Source organism: Anomaloglossus baeobatrachus, chromosome 2 (genome assembly GCF_048569485.1).
Source record: "Anomaloglossus baeobatrachus isolate aAnoBae1 chromosome 2, aAnoBae1.hap1, whole genome shotgun sequence".
Lineage (NCBI taxonomy): Eukaryota > Metazoa > Chordata > Amphibia > Anura > Aromobatidae > Anomaloglossus > Anomaloglossus baeobatrachus.
The window spans coordinates 655697610-655717361 of record NC_134354.1 but is presented as its reverse complement, the minus strand read 5'-3'; the positions used below and the strand labels follow the sequence as shown (position 1 = coordinate 655717361).

Below are 19752 nucleotides of genomic sequence, written 5' to 3'. Positions count from 1 at the left end.
CCTGCACCTTCCTCAACATCTCGCCTGCTACCATGCGCCCTTGTTGATCCCTGTCCCCCATGGTCCCATGCCTGCCGCGTTGGTGATGATGAACGTCTGGACCTTGGTGATGTTGTTGTGTCTTGCGCATATGAATCCTCCTGTAGTTCCTCCCCTTCCTGTTGTCCCACCCCCTGACTCCGAATAGTGTTTAGCGTGTGCTCCAGCATGTAAATGACTGTAATCGTCATGCTGATAATGGCATTGTCAGCGCTAAACATATTCGTCGCCATGTCGAAACTGTGCAGAACGGTGCATAGGTCCTTGATCTGAGATCACTCCATCAGGGTGATCTGCCCCACTTCTGCATCTCGTTGGCCCAGGCTATACATCATGACGTATTGCACCAGGGCTCGCCGGTGCTGCCACAGTCGCTGTAACATGTGGAGAGTTGAATTCCAGCGTGTCGCCACATCGCATTTCAGGCGATGAACCGGCAGGCCGAAAGACTTCTGGAGCGATGCAAGTCGCTCAGCTGCGGCGGTTGAACGGCGGAAGTGAGCACTGCAGACAGTTTACGTGCCCTGGTCAGAAGGCCATCTAGGCCGGGATAGTGTGTTAAAAATTGCTGGACAACAAGGTTCAACACGTGAGCCATACAAGGCACGTGTGTCACCTTGCCCAGGCGAAGGGCCGCACCCAGGTTTGCAGCATTGTCGCACACGGCCTTACCAGGCTGCAGGTTGAGTGGAGACAACCATTTATTAAACTCGGACCGCAGAGCTGACCACAACTCCTCAGCTGTGTGACTCTTATTCCCAAGACATGTCAAGCTAAAGACCGCCTGATGCCGTTGCGCTCTGCTGCCAGCATAGTAATGAGGGGTGCGTGATTCCTTCTGCGCAGTGAGAACGCTGGTGGCCTGACCAGGCAGGCTTGGGGCGGAGGTGGAGGACCCAGATGAGGTGGAGGATGCAGAAGCAGTGGCGGAACTTGGACAGACAGAGGATTGACACACAAGTCGTGGGGACGGCAAGACTTGTGCAGCAGACCCTTCACCATCTATCAACATAGTTACCCAGTGCCCAGTCAGCGACATGTAACGTCCCTGTCCATGCTTACTGGTCCAAGTATCGGTGGTGAAATGCACCCGTTCACACACAGAGTTTCTCAAGGAAGCGGTGATGTTGTGTGCGACATGCTGGTGTAGCGCGGGCACACCTTTCTTAGAGAAGTAGTGGCGACTAGGCATCTGGTACTGGGGCACAGCGACAGACATAAGGTCTCTAAAATCCTGTGTGTCCACTAGGCGGAAAGGCAGCATTTCGGTAGCCAACAGCTTACAGAGGGATAGAGTCAACCTCTTAGCTTTGTCATGGGTCGGAGGAAGTGGCCTTTTATTTGACCACATCTGAGGGACAGAGATCTGGCTGCTGTGTGTAGACGGTGTTGAGTAGGGTGTCCCTGGAAAAATGCAGCTTTGTGAGGAAAGTGCAGGCGGAGACATGATGTTGCCTTCATCCAACGTAGGTGCTATCGATGTCTGAGAGAGCTGTACACACTCACTTGTTTCCCCTTCCAAACCAACTGACGACCTACCAAGCAAACTGCCTGTTGCGGTTACAGTGGTGGAAGTTTTGCGTGGAAAAACAGGTGTGACAGCTGTCCCCACAGTCCTAGAAGATGAAGAGCGCGCGGATGCACTGGAAGGGGCGGGCGGTGGATGGTTCGCTCCGCTAGGCCGCATTGCAGCACAGTGAGCTTCCCACCGGGACCTATGATATTTATTCATGTGACGATTCATGGAAGAAGTTGTCAAACTGCTGAGGTTTTGACCTCTACTAAGAGAATCATGACAAATTTTACATATCACATGATTTGGGCGATCTTTTTCTATGTCAAAAAAGGAACAGGCTAGGCAAGGCTTAGAGGCCATGCGACCTGTTGATGCACCCCGAATAATGCTCATAGGCAGAGTGGTGGCTGAGGATGCAGTTGTAGACGTGCTACCAGTGCTCCGACTCTGTCCAGGAAGGCGCAAGGTAATTTCGTCGTCGGTTGCATCCTCCTCCACCGCCTCTGTTGACCTCCTCGAGTGCCTGACTGGGGGTTGACAGTAGGTGGGATCTAGAACTTCATCATCAATTGTTGTGTTTGCACTCCCCTCCCCCTCAGACCGAGCCTCTTCTTGCCCTGACCGAATATTTAAGTTGTCATCCCAATCGGGTATCTGCGTCTCATCTTCATCAGTATGTTCCTCATTGCCTATAACCACAGTTGTTGGAAAGGCAGAATTTTGGTAGCCAACAGTTTGCATTTTATGAAAGTCAACCTCCAAGCCATGTCATGCCCTTCTAAAAGCATGTATAACACAGCGAGGGGACTCCAACCACAGTCTCCCTCGTTGCCACTCACTGGGCCACACACACCCCACTTGACTGGCATCGGTTGAGCTCCCTTTTGAAAAAGAAAAAGATGCTTTGCATGAAGCACTCTCAAAAATACGCGTGCCTTTCCCGTCCCCTGGCTGACCCAGGGGAAGAAAAGTCCTCTGAGAGCCATGACTTGTTCATCTTGGTTCTTTTAGAGACACAGCGAGGGGACTCCAACCACAGTCTCCCTCGTTTCCACTCACTGGGCCACACACACCCCACTTGACTGGCATCGGTTGAGCTCCCTTTTGAAAAAGAAAAAGATGCTTTGCATGAAGCACTCTCAAAAATACGCGTGCCTTTCCCGTCCCCTGGCTGACCCAGGGGAAGAAAAGTCCTCTGAGAGCCATGATTTGTTCATTTTGGGTCTTTTAGAAACACAGCGAGGGGACTCCAACCACAGTCTCCTTCGTTGCCACTAACTGGGCCACACACACCCCACTTGACTGGCATCGGTTGAGCCCCCTTTTGAAAAAGAAAAAGATGCTTTGCATGAAGCACTCTCAAAAATACGCGTGCCTTTCCCGTCCCCTGGCTGACCCAGGGGAAGAAAAGTCCTCTGAGAGCCATGACTTGTTCATCTTGGTTCTTTTAGAGACACAGCGAGGGGACTCCAACCACAGTCTCCCTGGTTGCCACTCACTGGGCCACACACACCCCACTTGACTGGCATCGGTTGAGCTCCCTTTTGAAAAAGAAAAAGATGCTTTGCATGAAGCACTCTCAAAAATACGCGTGCCTTTCCCGTCCCCTGGCTGACCCAGGGGAAGAAAAGTCCTCTGAGAGCCATGATTTGTTCATTTTGGGTCTTTTAGAAACACAGCGAGGGGACTCCAACCACAGTCTCCTTCGTTGCCACTAACTGGGCCACACACACCCCACTTGACTGGCATCGGTTGAGCCCCCTTTTGAAAAAGAAAAAGATGCTTTGCATGAAGCACTCTCAAAAATACGCGTGCCTTTCCCGTCCCCTGGCTGACCCAGGGGAAGAAAAGTCCTCTGAGAGCCATGACTTGTTCATCTTGGTTCTTTTAGAGACACAGCGAGGGGACTCCAACCACAGTCTCCCTCGTTTCCACTCACTGGGCCACACACACCCCACTTGACTGGCATCGGTTGAGCTCCCTTTTGAAAAAGAAAAAGATGCTTTGCATGAAGCACTCTCAAAAATACGCGTGCCTTTCCCGTCCCCTGGCTGACCCAGGGGAAGAAAAGTCCTCTGAGAGCCATGACTTGTTCATCTTGGTTCTTTTAGAGACACAGCGAGGGGACTCCAACCACAGTCTCCCTCGTTGCCACTCACTGGGCCACACACACCCCACTTGACTGGCATCGGTTGAGCTCCCTTTTGAAAAAGAAAAAGATGCTTTGCATGAAGCACTCTCAAAAATACGCGTGCCTTTCCCGTCCCCTGGCTGACCCAGGGGAAGAAAAGTCCTCTGAGAGCCATGACTTGTTCATCTTGGTTCTTTTAGAGACACAGCGAGGGGACTCCAACCACAGTCTCCCTGGTTGCCACTCACTGGGCCACACACACCCCACTTGACTGGCATCGGTTGAGCTCCCTTTTGAAAAAGAAAAAGATGCTTTGCATGAAGCACTCTCAAAAATACGCGTGCCTTTCCCGTCCCCTGGCTGACCCAGGGGAAGAAAAGTCCTCTGAGAGCCATGATTTGTTCATTTTGGGTCTTTTAGAAACACAGCGAGGGGACTCCAACCACAGTCTCCTTCGTTGCCACTAACTGGGCCACACACACCCCACTTGACTGGCATCGGTTGAGCCCCCTTTTGAAAAAGAAAAAGATGCTTTGCATGAAGCACTCTCAAAAATACGCGTGCCTTTCCCGTCCCCTGGCTGACCCAGGGGAAGAAAAGTCCTCTGAGAGCCATGACTTGTTCATCTTGGTTCTTTTAGAGACACAGCGAGGGGACTCCAACCACAGTCTCCCTCGTTTCCACTCACTGGGCCACACACACCCCACTTGACTGGCATCGGTTGAGCTCCCTTTTGAAAAAGAAAAAGATGCTTTGCATGAAGCACTCTCAAAAATACGCGTGCCTTTCCCGTCCCCTGGCTGACCCAGGGGAAGAAAAGTCCTCTGAGAGCCATGACTTGTTCATCTTGGTTCTTTTAGAGACACAGCGAGGGGACTCCAACCACAGTCTCCCTCGTTGCCACTCACTGGGCCACACACACCCCACTTGACTGGCATCGGTTGAGCTCCCTTTTGAAAAAGAAAAAGATGCTTTGCATGAAGCACTCTCAAAAATACGCGTGCCTTTCCCGTCCCCTGGCTGACCCAGGGGAAGAAAAGTCCTCTGAGAGCCATGACTTGTTCATCTTGGTTCTTTTAGAGACACAGCGAGGGGACTCCAACCACAGTCTCCCTCGTTGCCACTCACTGGGCCACACACACCCCACTTGACTGGCATCGGTTGAGCTCCCTTTTGAAAAAGAAAAAGATGCTTTGCATGAAGCACTCTCAAAAATACGCGTGCCTTTCCCGTCCCCTGGCTGACCCAGGGGAAGAAAAGTCCTCTGAGAGCCATGATTTGTTCATTTTGGGTCTTTTAGAAACACAGCGAGGGGACTCCAACCACAGTCTCCTTCGTTGCCACTAACTGGGCCACACACACCCCACTTGACTGGCATCGGTTGAGCCCCCTTTTGAAAAAGAAAAAGATGCTTTGCATGAAGCACTCTCAAAAATACGCGTGCCTTTCCTGTCCCCTGGCTGACCCAGGGGAAGAAAAGTCCTCTGAGAGCCATGACTTGTTCATCTTGGTTCTTTTAGAGACACAGCGAGGGGACTCCAACCACAGTCTCCCTCGTTTCCACTCACTGGGCCACACACACCCCACTTGACTGGCATCGGTTGAGCTCCCTTTTGAAAAAGAAAAAGATGCTTTGCATGAAGCACTCTCAAAAATACGCGTGCCTTTCCCGTCCCCTGGCTGACCCAGGGGAAGAAAAGTCCTCTGAGAGCCATGACTTGTTCATCTTGGTTCTTTTAGAGACACAGCGAGGGGACTCCAACCACAGTCTCCCTCGTTGCCACTCACTGGGCCACACACACCCCACTTGACTGGCATCGGTTGAGCTCCCTTTTGAAAAAGAAAAAGATGCTTTGCATGAAGCACTCTCAAAAATACGCGTGCCTTTCCCGTCCCCTGGCTGACCCAGGGGAAGAAAAGTCCTCTGAGAGCCATGACTTGTTCATCTTGGTTCTTTTAGAGACACAGCGAGGGGACTCCAACCACAGTCTCCCTGGTTGCCACTCACTGGGCCACACACACCCCACTTGACTGGCATCGGTTGAGCTCCCTTTTGAAAAAGAAAAAGATGCTTTGCATGAAGCACTCTCAAAAATACGCGTGCCTTTCCCGTCCCCTGGCTGACCCAGGGGAAGAAAAGTCCTCTGAGAGCCATGATTTGTTCATTTTGGGTCTTTTAGAAACACAGCGAGGGGACTCCAACCACAGTCTCCTTCGTTGCCACTAACTGGGCCACACACACCCCACTTGACTGGCATCGGTTGAGCCCCCTTTTGAAAAAGAAAAAGATGCTTTGCATGAAGCACTCTCAAAAATACGCGTGCCTTTCCCGTCCCCTGGCTGACCCAGGGGAAGAAAAGTCCTCTGAGAGCCATGACTTGTTCATCTTGGTTCTTTTAGAGACACAGCGAGGGGACTCCAACCACAGTCTCCCTCGTTTCCACTCACTGGGCCACACACACCCCACTTGACTGGCATCGGTTGAGCTCCCTTTTGAAAAAGAAAAAGATGCTTTGCATGAAGCACTCTCAAAAATACGCGTGCCTTTCCCGTCCCCTGGCTGACCCAGGGGAAGAAAAGTCCTCTGAGAGCCATGACTTGTTCATCTTGGTTCTTTTAGAGACACAGCGAGGGGACTCCAACCACAGTCTCCCTCGTTGCCACTCACTGGGCCACACACACCCCACTTGACTGGCATCGGTTGAGCTCCCTTTTGAAAAAGAAAAAGATGCTTTGCATGAAGCACTCTCAAAAATACGCGTGCCTTTCCCGTCCCCTGGCTGACCCAGGGGAAGAAAAGTCCTCTGAGAGCCATGACTTGTTCATCTTGGTTCTTTTAGAGACACAGCGAGGGGACTCCAACCACAGTCTCCCTCGTTTCCACTCACTGGGCCACACACACCCCACTTGACTGGCATCGGTTGAGCTCCCTTTTGAAAAAGAAAAAGATGCTTTGCATGAAGCACTCTCAAAAATACGCGTGCCTTTCCCGTCCCCTGGCTGACCCAGGGGAAGAAAAGTCCTCTGAGAGCCATGACTTGTTCATCTTGGTTCTTTTAGAGACACAGCGAGGGGACTCCAACCACAGTCTCCCTCGTTGCCACTCACTGGGCCACACACACCCCACTTGACTGGCATCGGTTGAGCTCCCTTTTGAAAAAGAAAAAGATGCTTTGCATGAAGCACTCTCAAAAATACGCGTGCCTTTCCCGTCCCCTGGCTGACCCAGGGGAAGAAAAGTCCTCTGAGAGCCATGACTTGTTCATCTTGGTTCTTTTAGAGACACAGCGAGGGGACTCCAACCACAGTCTCCCTCGTTTCCACTCACTGGGCCACACACACCCCACTTGACTGGCATCGGTTGAGCTCCCTTTTGAAAAAGAAAAAGATGCTTTGCATGAAGCACTCTCAAAAATACGCGTGCCTTTCCCGTCCCCTGGCTGACCCAGGGGAAGAAAAGTCCTCTGAGAGCCATGACTTGTTCATCTTGGTTCTTTTAGAGACACAGCGAGGGGACTCCAACCACAGTCTCCCTCGTTTCCACTCACTGGGCCACACACACCCCACTTGACTGGCATCGGTTGAGCTCCCTTTTGAAAAAGAAAAAGATGCTTTGCATGAAGCACTCTCAAAAATACGCGTGCCTTTCCCGTCCCCTGGCTGACCCAGGGGAAGAAAAGTCCTCTGAGAGCCATGACTTGTTCATCTTGGTTCTTTTAGAGACACAGCGAGGGGACTCCAACCACAGTCTCCCTGGTTGCCACTCACTGGGCCACACACACCCCACTTGACTGGCATCGGTTGAGCTCCCTTTTGAAAAAGAAAAAGATGCTTTGCATGAAGCACTCTCAAAAATACGCGTGCCTTTCCCGTCCCCTGGCTGACCCAGGGGAAGAAAAGTCCTCTGAGAGCCATGACTTGTTCATCTTGGTTCTTTTAGAGACACAGCGAGGGGACTCCAACCACAGTCTCCCTGGTTGCCACTCACTGGGCCACACACACCCCACTTGACTGGCATCGGTTGAGCTCCCTTTTGAAAAAGAAAAAGATGCTTTGCATGAAGCACTCTCAAAAATACGCGTGCCTTTCCCGTCCCCTGGCTGACCCAGGGGAAGAAAAGTCCTCTGAGAGCCATGACTTGTTCATCTTGGTTCTTTTAGAGACACAGCGAGGGGACTCCAACCACAGTCTCCCTGGTTGCCACTCACTGGGCCACACACACCCCACTTGACTGGCATCGGTTGAGCTCCCTTTTGAAAAAGAAAAAGATGCTTTGCATGAAGCACTCTCAAAAATACGCGTGCCTTTCCCGTCCCCTGGCTGACCCAGGGGAAGAAAAGTCCTCTGAGAGCCATGTCCACATTGTCAGTGGACAGACACGTGTGCTTATCTGCCAGCAGACCCACAGCAGCACTGAAGACAGGTTCCGAGAGAACGCTGGCTGCAGGACACGACAAGATCCCCAAGACGTACGTGGCGAGCTCAGGCAATTTATCAAGATTGGAAGCCAAGAATGAGCAGGGCTCAAGTTGCACATTAATGGAATCGATGTTTCCTTGCATATACTCATATATCTGTGTGTCCTCCTCTTTTTCCTTGTCCAGCTCTTTTGTTTTCGCATGAGTATATGTCCTTGTCACTTTCCCATGTGTTGTGAGTTGTTTGTGACCTTTTGGACACCTTTGAGGGTGTTTTCTAGGTGTTTTTCTGTGTTTGTGATTGCCTGCCATTGTTTCCTATGCAGTTCGAGTTCGGTTCGTCGAACGTTCGACGAACCGAACTCGAACGGGAGGTCCGTTCGGCGAACCAACCTCGAGCCGAACCGCGACCGGTTCGCTCATCTCTAGTGTTTATCTCGTGCCCCTGTTAGGCTTAGTTACATGAGCTACTGTGTTGTTACTTTCTAGTGTAACCAGAAATTGAACTATTTTTCCCTTGTGATAACCTTCCCTTGCCTACTGTTTCACTATACCTGTCAGTAAATTAATAATCGAGTTACCACTGTTCCTTCTTCTCTGTGTGCTACATTTTGACCCTGCTCTTACAAGGAAACTGATAAGATCACCGGATCGAGTTCCGAACCCGAGACATGACAAAATATGCCACGTGTCGACTAGCTTCTCTTCCTGATTCTCTCAATTTAAAGTGAAATACTACAGCCCTGCTTCATTGAGAGAAGCAGGATGAGAAACTAGTCGGAAAGGAACCGTAAGTATGAAAATCGTATATGAGTGGTATGCTGCATCTGGCAAGAGGAGTTGAATCTTAACTTAACCGTGTGTATATTTAGCATCTGTCATGCTACAGTGCTGAATTTTACATTTGATGCTCGTAATATAAGTACAGATGTAGTCCTTAACTTGTCCAATAGCATAATATGTTATTGAGACAGCCATGTATCACGCTATCTGACAAGTTATGGGTTTTTATAATTATACATGATAAGAAACAATAATTGTAAAGAAATACTGTACCAGAAGCACCATTAGTACAGAAATACATCACCAGAACTACCAACAGTACATAAATACAAAATCAGAACCACATTCGGAATAGAAATACAGTGCCAGAACTACCTGCAGTACAGAAATACATCAACAAAACCACAATCAGTACATAAATACAGCACCAGAACCACCATCAGTACATGACTACAACACAAAATCTATCATCAGTACAGGTCTTAATAATCAGAACCATTATCAGTACATACAGTGCCTACAAGTAGTATTCAACCCCCTTCAGATTTAGCAGGTTTGATAAGATGCAAATAAGTTAGAGCCTGCAAACTTCAAACAAGAGCAGGATTTATTAACAGATGCATAAATCTTACAAACCAACAAGTTATGTTGCTGAGTTAAATTTTAATAAATTTTCAACATATAAATGTGGGTCAATTATTATTCAACCCCTAGGTTTAATATTTTGTGGAATAACCCTTGTTTGCAATTACAGCTAATAATCGTCTTTTATAAGACCTGATCAGGCCGGCACAGGTCTCTGGAGTTATCTTGGCCCACTCCTCCATGCAGATCTTCTCCAAGTTATCTAGGTTCTTTGGGTGTCTCATGTGGACTTTAATCTTGTGCTCCTTCCACAAGTTTTCATTTGGGTTAAGGTCAGGAGACTGACTAGGCCACTGCAACACCTTGATTTTGTCCCTCTTGAACCAGGCCTTGGTTTTCTTGGCTGTATGCTTTGGGTTGTTGTCTTGTTGGAAGATGAAATGACGACCCATCTTAAGATCCTTGATGGAGGAGCGCAGGTTCTTGGCCAAAATCTCCAGGTAGGCCGTGCTATCCATCTTCCCATGGATGCGGACCAGATGGCCAGGCCCCTTGGCTGAGAAACAGCCCCACAGCATGATGCTGCCACCACCATGCCTGACTGTAGGGATGGTATTCTTGGGGTCGTATGCAGTGCCATCCAGTCTCCAAACGTCACGTGTGTGGTTGGGACCAAAGATCTCGATCTTGGTCTCATCAGACCAGAGAACCTTGAACCAGTCTGTCTCAGAGTCCTCCAAGTGATCATGAGCAAACTGTAGACGAGCCTTGACATGACGCCTTGAAAGTAAAGGTACCTTACAGGCTCGTCTGGAACGGAGACCATTGTGTTGGAGTACGTTACTTATGGTATTGACTGAAACCAATGTCCCCACTGCCATGAGATCTTCCCGGAGCTCCTTCCTTGTTGTCCTTGGGTTAGCCTTGACTCTTCGGACAAGCCTGGCCTTGGCACGGGTGGAAACTTTCAAAGGCTGTCCAGGCCGTGGAAGGCTAACAGTAGTTCCATAAGCCTTCCACTTCTGGATGATGCTCCCAACAGTGGAGACACGTAGGCCCAACTCCTTGGAAAGGGTTTTGCACCCCTTGCCAGCCTTGTGACCCTCCACGATCTTGTCTCTGATGGCCTTGGAATTCTCCTTTGTCTTTCCCATGTTGACCAAGTATGAGTGCTGTTCACAAGTTTGGGGAGGGTCTTAATTAGTCAGAAAAGGCTGGAAAAAGAGATAATTAATCCAAACATGTGAAACTCATTGTTCTTTGTGCCTGAAATACTTCTTAATACTTTAGGGGAACCAAACAGAATTCTTGTGGTTTGAGGGGTTGAATAATAAATGACCCTCTGAACAAACTTTTCACAATTTAAAAAAAAAATAAAAAAAGAAATAACATTCTTTTTTGCTGCAGTGCATTTCACACTTCCAGGCTGATCTACAGTCCAAATGTCACAATGCCAAGTTAATTCCGAATGTGTAAACCTGCTAAATCTGCAGGGGGTTGAATACTACTTGTAGGCACTGTAAATACAGCACTAAAACTATCATCAATAAATGAATGCAACACCAGAAGTACGCTCAGTATATGAATGCAACACCAGTACCACCATCAGTACAGCACTACTGGACCAGAACCACCATCAGTCCATGAATAAAGCACCAGAACCAACGTTAGCATATAAATACATCACTAAGTTTACTACAGTTATCAATTATGTAAGGTCAGACCAAGTCTGTAAAGCGCAGGCGCGAGGAAAGACCGCCCGTGCATGTGCACTACAATACTTTGTTCTGTCCTGAGCAGGGCAGATGAAAGTGCGCCTGTACAGGACTGAAATGCCGGCCTGTGTGGATGATGTAAGACATGTCATCCATACTGGGCCGGGTAGAAGGAGGACGGCGATTGTTGCAGAGAGCAGGCGCCAGACTGAAAGCAATGACACCCATTGGAACGGACCGCCCCCTAGGTGAGTATGATAAAAGTGATTTTTACATTCTATTGAGCGGCCTGGGCTCTTATATACAATATTCTGGAATGCTGTATATCACTGGGGGTGGCCTCAGTTATTAATCGCCAAATCTGGTGATAGGTTCCCTTTAAGAATTTATAATTCTATTTCATTTATTCATCTACAGTTATATTCCTGGAGATTCCCTTTGAACTGAAAAAAATAACCTTTAAACTGATCTGCAATATGATTTAAAAATGTATAAACTTCACAAAAATATTACATAGTTAGCAACAATTGTTTCCTGTCAGCTTTCCAAATACACCAGCTGCAAGTTTTTTCACATTATTGAAATAGAGCAATTGGGGGGAGATGTCAGATAACCAGTATGAAGGAAATCACTTGCTGCGTCTGGCAAATATCAGTGTTGAATACCAACAGGTGTAAGACTCCACTTATCTGCCATCTCTGTGCAGATCTTAGGTTGATCTTAGTATTCAGTACTTTCAAGGCAGAACCAGCACCCAAATTAGAATCTTTATAGTTCAAAAGCAAAATGCTGCAATGATGAGAAAACAATTTGTCATATTGGCATAAACTGCACTTCTGTCGCTTGCCTCCATGGTCAGACTGATCCAGAGGATCTTCCATGGGAACCAGGTTCTGAGACTACTACTGTGTTACCTCGAAAAAGAGACAGGGGCTTATATTTTTTTCTGCTTTTAAAAAAATGCACTAGGTCTCACTTTCAGGTTTCATCTTATATTTGAATCCCCAATCCTTGCTGTAGTAGTGTGTGCCGCCCCAGCAGTAGTCGAACTGCTCAGATCCAGGGTTGCTGTGGCTCGAGGGTCTCCAGACCCGGGGGCTTGCGGCCACTTCAAATGTAAGGGGATATTTACAGGAGATGAATGTTCATGACGCCACCTGCGGGTTGCGGTAAAGGGGAGTACCGCCGCTGCCGATGGGAGTACCGGGGCAGATGATGTGGGGCAGCCAGGTGTCAGTCCCTCCGCAGGAAGGGAAGGCCCCAGATAGTGGGATTTGGTAAAAGGGTAGCTTGCTTGGCCTTGGGAAGCAGGGTGCAGGGGGCAGATTACTCACTGTGGTAGTCGTGGTGCTGTATCAGGTGGATTAAACACACACACAGATGGTAAACCAAAGTGTCCAGGCACTGCAGTCTCTACGGGGGGGAGCCCGTCAAGGTCCCGCTCCCACCAGTGTCACTTGGTAAGTCCGGCGCCCTGCCTCCATACACAAATTGTTTTAGAGTTGTGGCCCTTTGGCTTGAAGCTTTTTGAGCCCCGCTACCCGTGAGTATGGCAGCTGTAGCTGTACTCTTGGTTGCTGGAACTTGGGATGTCAGTGGGTTGTGTATTTTGGAGAACCCTATCCCCCGAGTTGTGTTGATGCCTCCAATCTCTGAGCTCTTGGGGAAAGTTCATAAAGAGACTATCCTCCACAGGTTAATTATCAGGTTTCTTGAAGCTACTCCCTGATCTAGTGTCCAGTACCCCGTCATGCTCGGTACCGGTAAGGTGGCTGGGCTTGTTGGTGCCAATAGTCCTCCTAGACTGCGTCTGTTACACTCCTGTCCAGTGTTCCTAATACCGGTCCCCAACTCCTGTGGTCCCAGACCACCATTTGCGACCCAACCTGTCGCCTCCCTGGGAGCTCCAACTCCCCTGCTCCTCACTTTCTGAGGGTTAACACTTCACTCACTCTAAGCTGACTTTCTCCCTCCCACCAGTCTGCCTGACCCCTAGGTGGGCGGCCCTGCTCCAACCTGACCAACCCACTGGTATGTCTGTCCAGCCCTGTTGTGAGGTGTGGTTGGGATCTGTAGTACGGATGTCAGTGACATTGTCGATTGGAACCTGGAACCATGGGGTGTAGGCCCTGCACCCTGGAGTACAGGATGCAGTTCCCTGTAGCACCCCGATACATTCAGGGGCGCTACAAGTGCCCGAAGATTGCCCCACAATCCTCTGTATCTTTTCTGAGCTGACAGTAACAGCTGCATAAAATGCACGCTGTCACTCTGATCAGGAGTGCCATCATGGATTGCAGTGTGAACACTTCAGCTAATTCAGTGAATGCATATTCAGCCTCATTCCCTGCAATCCCACCCACCATTCCTGCATGCGCTCCCACACTCTATACCTCCTGTGTTACCAGTACTGCCAGTTATAGAGAATAACCCCGGAACACTATTTCTCCCAAAAAAAGAGGTAAACCATGCGGCTGTTCATATGCAAATTTCTTTTTATTGATCAAATTATGCTGTAAAATATGTAGTATGATTCGTCCAAACAAGTCGACGTTTCGGCTTTGGGCCTTCGTCAGACTGGACTTTAACACGGTTGGTATGATGACATAGAATCACATCAAGGCGTGAGCCAAGGAGTAAATGACGGAGGAAAAAACGTCAATTGTGACATGCACTGTTATTGATAGTCAAAAATATATGGAAACTATTTTGTAGATATTGGAAGTCCATGTATTACATGCTATGTTAATGAGGATATCACCTTAGAGGGTTAATAGCAGGCTCCACGACCTATGTAGTGCAGGATCCTCAACTCACAGAGCGCACGTCCAGCACCTGTGTGGTAACGGCCTCTGGCGCTTCCGGTCCTACCGGTGATATTACACATAATTGGCCTGAATTTAGAGCATACATAGCTTTTTTACTACATACTGATCTGCACCCCAGCAATCTCCAGTCACACCCCCTGCCACTGACCTGCAAAATATGGACCCCTCAGCAGTCCGGCATTGATTATGTGAGGCATGTGAAGGTGATCCACTGTGCATTAGACACTAGGTCGTGGAGCCTGCTATAAACCCTCTAAGGTGATATCCTCATTAACATAGCATGTAATACATGCACTTCCAATATCTACAAAATAGTTCCCATATTTTTTTGACTATCAATAACAGTGCATGTCACAATTGACGTATTTTCCTCCGTCATTTATTCCTTGGCTCACGCCTTGATGTGATTCTATGTCATCATACCAACCGTGATAAAGTCCAGTCTGACGAAGGCCCAAAGCCGAAACGTCGACTTGTTTGGACGAATCATACTACATATTTTACAGCATAATTTGATCAATAAAAAGAAATTTGCATATGAACAGCAGCATGGTTTACCTCTTTTTTGGGAGAAATAGTGTGCCGGGGTTATTCTCTATATTTGTCGTTTTTTTTCCCTGAGCACCTATATATCGGTGACGCAGAGCTTCTCTCCAATTACCAGTACTGCCAGCTCAAGGATTGCATCGGAATCCTTTGCGACTCTCCTGAGCTGAGAGTGACGGCTTGTATGTCTATGTCAGCTGTTACACTCCGCACAGGAGAGTCGCCGAGAATTGCGATGCAATCCTCGAGTTGGCAGTACCAGTAATACAGCAGGCTTAGGGGCACTTTGCACACTACGATATCGCAAGCCGATGCTTGAGATGCCGAGCGCGATAGTTCCCGCCCCCGTCGCAGCTGCGATATCATGGTGATAGCTGGCATAGTGAACATTATCGCTACGCCAGCTTCACATGCACTCACCTGCCCTGCGACGTCGCTCTTGCCGGCGACCCGCCTCCTTATTAAGAGGGTGGGTCCTGCGGCGTCATAGCGACGTCACACGGCAGGCGGCCAATAGAAGCGGAGGGGCGGAGATGAGCGGGACGTAAACATCCTGCCCACCTCCTTCCTTCCGCATAGCTGGCGTGAGCCGCAGGACGCAGGTAGGAGATGTTCCTCGCTCCTGCGGCTTCACACACAGTGATGTGTGATGCCGCTGGAACGAGGAACAACATCGTAACATCGGTCATTTCCAAATTATGGAAATGACCGACGCTACACCGATGATACGATTATGACGATTTTGCGCTCGTTAATCGTATCAAAAAGGCTTTACACACTACGATATCACCTGCGACGCCGGATGTGCGTCACTTTCAATTTGACCCCACCGACATCGCACCTGCGATGTCGTAGTGTGCAAAGTGCCCCTTAGAGTGTGGGTGTCCACGCAGGACTCAAAGCGGGATTACGGGGGGAGGGGGCTGAATATTCATTCACTTCATTACGTGGCCCATTCTCATTTCATGACATTATCCATTTGTTTGCTGTTTTGCATATTACATATTCTTAGTTGTATCTAAGAAATATTGTGTTATTTCTGTTTTGTAGTTCTGATGAAGGCCTATTGGTCGGAACATAAAACATATTTTTACAAATAAAATTTTTCAAGTGGATGCTACAATAAATTCTATTTATTCTGGATTGGAGTGCCAAGTTCTTGTCAAACGTAATCTCTATTTTCTACTTGAGAACCCTTGTCTCCGTTAGGGAGTGCCACGTCACCTAAAATTATCATGAAATCTGAAGATTACCAAAGGATTTTGGGTCATAATGTAGTGCCCATGTCAGAAAGCTGAGTTTGAGTCCTAGGTCATGAGTCTTCCAGCTGGATAATGACCTCAAACATACTTCACGAAACCCAGAACCCAGAAATGGATGGAAACAAGGCACTGGAGAATTCTGAAGTGGCCAGCAATGAATTCGGATCTAAATCCCATTGAACACCTGTGAAGAGATCTTAAAATTGCTGCTGGGAGAAGGCACCTCTCAAATATGAGAGATCTTGAGCAGTTTCCAAAAGAAAAGTAGTCCAAAATTTCAGTTGGGAGGTAAAGGAAGGTTGTTGATGATTATAGGAAGATATTGATTTCTGTTAATTGTTCCAAAGAGTGTGCAAACAAATATTAATTTGAGGATGCCAAAATTTAGTCCAGCCCATTTTGGGATCTTTGTGTGAAATTATGTTCAATTTGACTTTTCTCTTTTTTTTAATGTTGTTGCAATACACACAAAGGAAAACGTGCACGTGCAATTATTTTCTGGGAGAAATACTTCATTTTCTGGAACAATTTCAAGGGTGCCAACACTTTTGGCCATGTGTAAATGTGCCTGGGGAGGTAGCCATGGGCAAGTTCTATGTTTTCTGTGGCTCAGTATGCCACAGAAAATGTTGAGTGAGTGGTGGTGTTCGATTGCTGCATTGGTACCTCTGAGTCTGAGGTCTTCACCTTCTCTGGGATTGCACATTGTGTGGTACCATCTATCTTCATACCTGCAATAAAGAACACAGTCCATGTCATAAAAACAGCGTCTTTTCTCTTCGGGTAAGGCCGGTTTCACATCTGCGGTATTCTGCCGCACTGCCTGATCCGGCACAAATGCAGTACAGTTCTATACAGTTCACTGGCATCGCGGCAAGCTCCGGTCACATTCGGTCATGTGACCGGAGCATGAGATAGCATGTGACTGGAGCTTGCCGCAATGCCTGTGAACTGTATAGAACTGTACCGCATTTGTGCCGGATCCAGCAGTGTGGCAGAATACCGCAGATGTGAAACCAGCCATAATTCACACACACACACAAAATAACACGTAATAAAATCACCATCTTTCATCCCTCTCCATATACCGGCTCCTTTTGGAACATTGCAAACTAGCTCTTATTCCTGGCACCAAGGACAACAAACAAGTGAGGGGGGGCAGTTGTGGTATATGGACTCTTCCCTGATATAAAACCACACGATTCCTGGTGTACCGCTGGGGTGACTATACCCGTAGCAGTGCTTTTTTACCTTTCCCAGAGCAGCCCCTAGATCCGATGCCCCTGTGCCAGTGTCTTTCAGCCTGGTTTCCCTTTCTCTGTCAAGGTCCCATTTTCACTGGCCAACACTGTGTCCACACTTTCCACAAGCTTGCTTTCTAAAGGTTCCGCACTTTCTAAAGTCCTTTGCCTCCACTGTATGATTACATTTTCTCCTGAAGCTTGGTATTCCTCTCCACAGTAGTGATGTGTCGGTCGCGAACGATCCGACACAAAGATCCGGCTCCCTGCTGTGAACGACAGGAGCCGGATCACCAGTGTGAGCCACTCAAATTTCTAAACGGCTCTTTTCGCCGCCAAAACCCCACCCACTCTCGGCTAAACTCCACCTACTCAGCAATCTAATTGGCCGCTTGTAAGTGGCCGGGGTTTAGCCGCGGGTGGGCGGGGCTTTGGCGGTGTTACTATAATCTTAAATATGTGTTAACCTGGGGTGAACACATAGTTGATAAGGAGCCGAGAACGATCTGAAAGATCCGGCTCTTTTTGGTGAGCGGAGCCATGGGAACTGGATCACCAAAAAGAGCAGGACTGCCCATCACTACTCCACAGCTATTCCTCTCCTTTCATTTTCAGTTCTACTACTGAACTCTTTCCTACTCTCAGTACTAACTGTCTACTAACAGGAACACAGTCCCCTTTTCCCAATTGACTAGCTCCTCCCCTCTGGGCTAATCCCAATATTATTGTCTCTTACCCTTAGGCTATATGTGCACGTTGCCTTTTTTTGTGACCACAAACATGCAGCGTTTTTGTGCGTTTTTGGCAGCAAAAAAACGCACAAAAACACACCCGTGGTAAAAAAAAAAGCATAAAAAAAGAACACGCATTTTTGCGCATTTTACCGTATTTTTTGTAGCGTTTTTGTTGCTGCATTTTTTCCAATGCATTGCATGGGTGATAAACGCTGGCAAAAATGAAGAAATAATTGACGTGTTGCATCTTTGTGGTCACCACAAAAACGCACCTAAAACAAAACTGCACTGTGCGGACAGCAAAAATGAAAACTCATACACTTTGCTGGGGAAGCAAAGTCATACAGTTTTAAGACCAAAAACTCACCCGAAAAACGTGCAAAAACGCAGCAAAAAACTGTTTCTGGGCAGAACTCAGCTTTCTTCAGCTCAGTGCACACTTCACAACATATAAAAAGGAAAACAGTGACCTCTGGTGGCTAGTATTTGTACTGTGACCCACATAACATTCATCTACTACAGCTAATATGACACACCTGCATTAAAGTCACTGTTGTCTTGGGGGGGAGGGGGTAATGTGACCACAGACCCATCTACTTACATTCCTCCCTTCTTTAAACATGGTCATCCCCAAGTGGCACCCTTTAATACATCAGACCATAAAAACTACACATAAAATCAGCATTAACTCTTTGTTTCTTCAAGACACCAATGTTTTCTTTCTTCAGGTAATCACAATCACAGTCCCACTAGGTTGAGACCCTAGAAACAAGTGTCCATGTCCATTTTTACTGGGGCTCACAGGCCAACAAAGCATTATTAGCCCTTCCTGTCTAAGGCTACTTTCACACATCAGTTTTCTGTATTCAGGCACAGTCCTTTTTTTTCCTGATCCAACGGATCCTGAAAAAAAAGTGCAAACCGTATCCACCGGATCCGTTTTTTAACGGATCCGTTATGCCGGATCCGTTAAAAAACGGATCCGGTGGATACGGTTTGCATCCGTTTTTGCATCCTTTTCGTCCGTTTTTTGGCTGGATCCGTTTTGTTAATTACATTGGAGCATGCTCAGTTTAGAAAAACGGATCCGGCGGCCACATCCGTTTTTTACCGCATTACGCCGGATCCGGCGTCCATAGGCTTCTATTGTAAAACACGCCGTATCGCGCCGGATCCGGCGCGATGCTTTTTTTTTTGCCGGACAAAAAAACGTTGCAAGCTACGTTGCCTCCGGCCGCCGCTTTAACTAATTTTGCCGCATCCGGAAAAAAACGGATGCAACGCAAAGCCATCCGGTACAATCCGGCAACAATGCAAGTCTATGGGGAAAAAACGGATGCGGTACCGGATCCGTTTTACCCGTTTTTTTCCGGATTGAACCTGATGGCAAAAAACTGATGTGTGAAAGTAGCCTAAGTGTACAGTTCTCAAGGTTCCTGACTCAACCGGATCATTGGGTCATTCATCCCTTCTGCCCCCAACAACAGTCCTTAGGACGACGGCACAGTCTCTCAGCGACAAAGTCATCAGGGGTGTAGGCAAAGTCCATGGGGGGGGGGTGAAAAGTCCATGGCTGAGGGGGTATCCTCCTCCAGTCACATTTTCATCTTAGGAACCAGCAGAAGAATAAAATTCAGCCTATAAGGCTCAGTCCAGGCACATTGGCCACAAGGGCAATAAAAACAACTTTCCCTTAAAACAATCCTCATACAGGCTTCTTCTGGCTGGCCAACAGTGCTTTTAGCTTAGCCCAAACAAAGGCTCTTTCACCTCCAATTAGCAGTCCTCAGGAACCTGAGTGGTCCCAACTTCCTTTAGAGATAGGGGCATCCCGGAATTAGAACCCCATATTCAACATGGATTCCATACAACGAGGTGTACCGCTTCGCTCGCAGCAGCCGAGCTGCTCGGATCCGGACCTTCTGTGGGTGGCTCGAGGGTCTCCGGACCCGGG

At 48.0% G+C, this 19752-nt stretch overlaps 1 protein-coding gene and 1 long non-coding RNA gene across 2 annotated transcripts in view; one reads left to right on the top strand and one right to left on the bottom strand.

Annotated features, from left to right (window-relative positions):
- The window catches only part of TAC3 (tachykinin precursor 3), a 183094-nt gene that overhangs the window by 117457 nt on the left and 45885 nt on the right, over positions 1-19752 (top strand). The gene's annotated exons all lie outside the window — the stretch shown is intronic.
- Positions 16487-19752, bottom strand: part of LOC142290498 (uncharacterized) — a 137492-nt gene continuing 134226 nt past the window's right edge. Inside the window, exon 3 of the long non-coding RNA XR_012750323.1 lies at positions 16487-16554. This is a non-coding gene — a long non-coding RNA (uncharacterized LOC142290498). The remainder of the gene's footprint in view (positions 16555-19752) is intronic.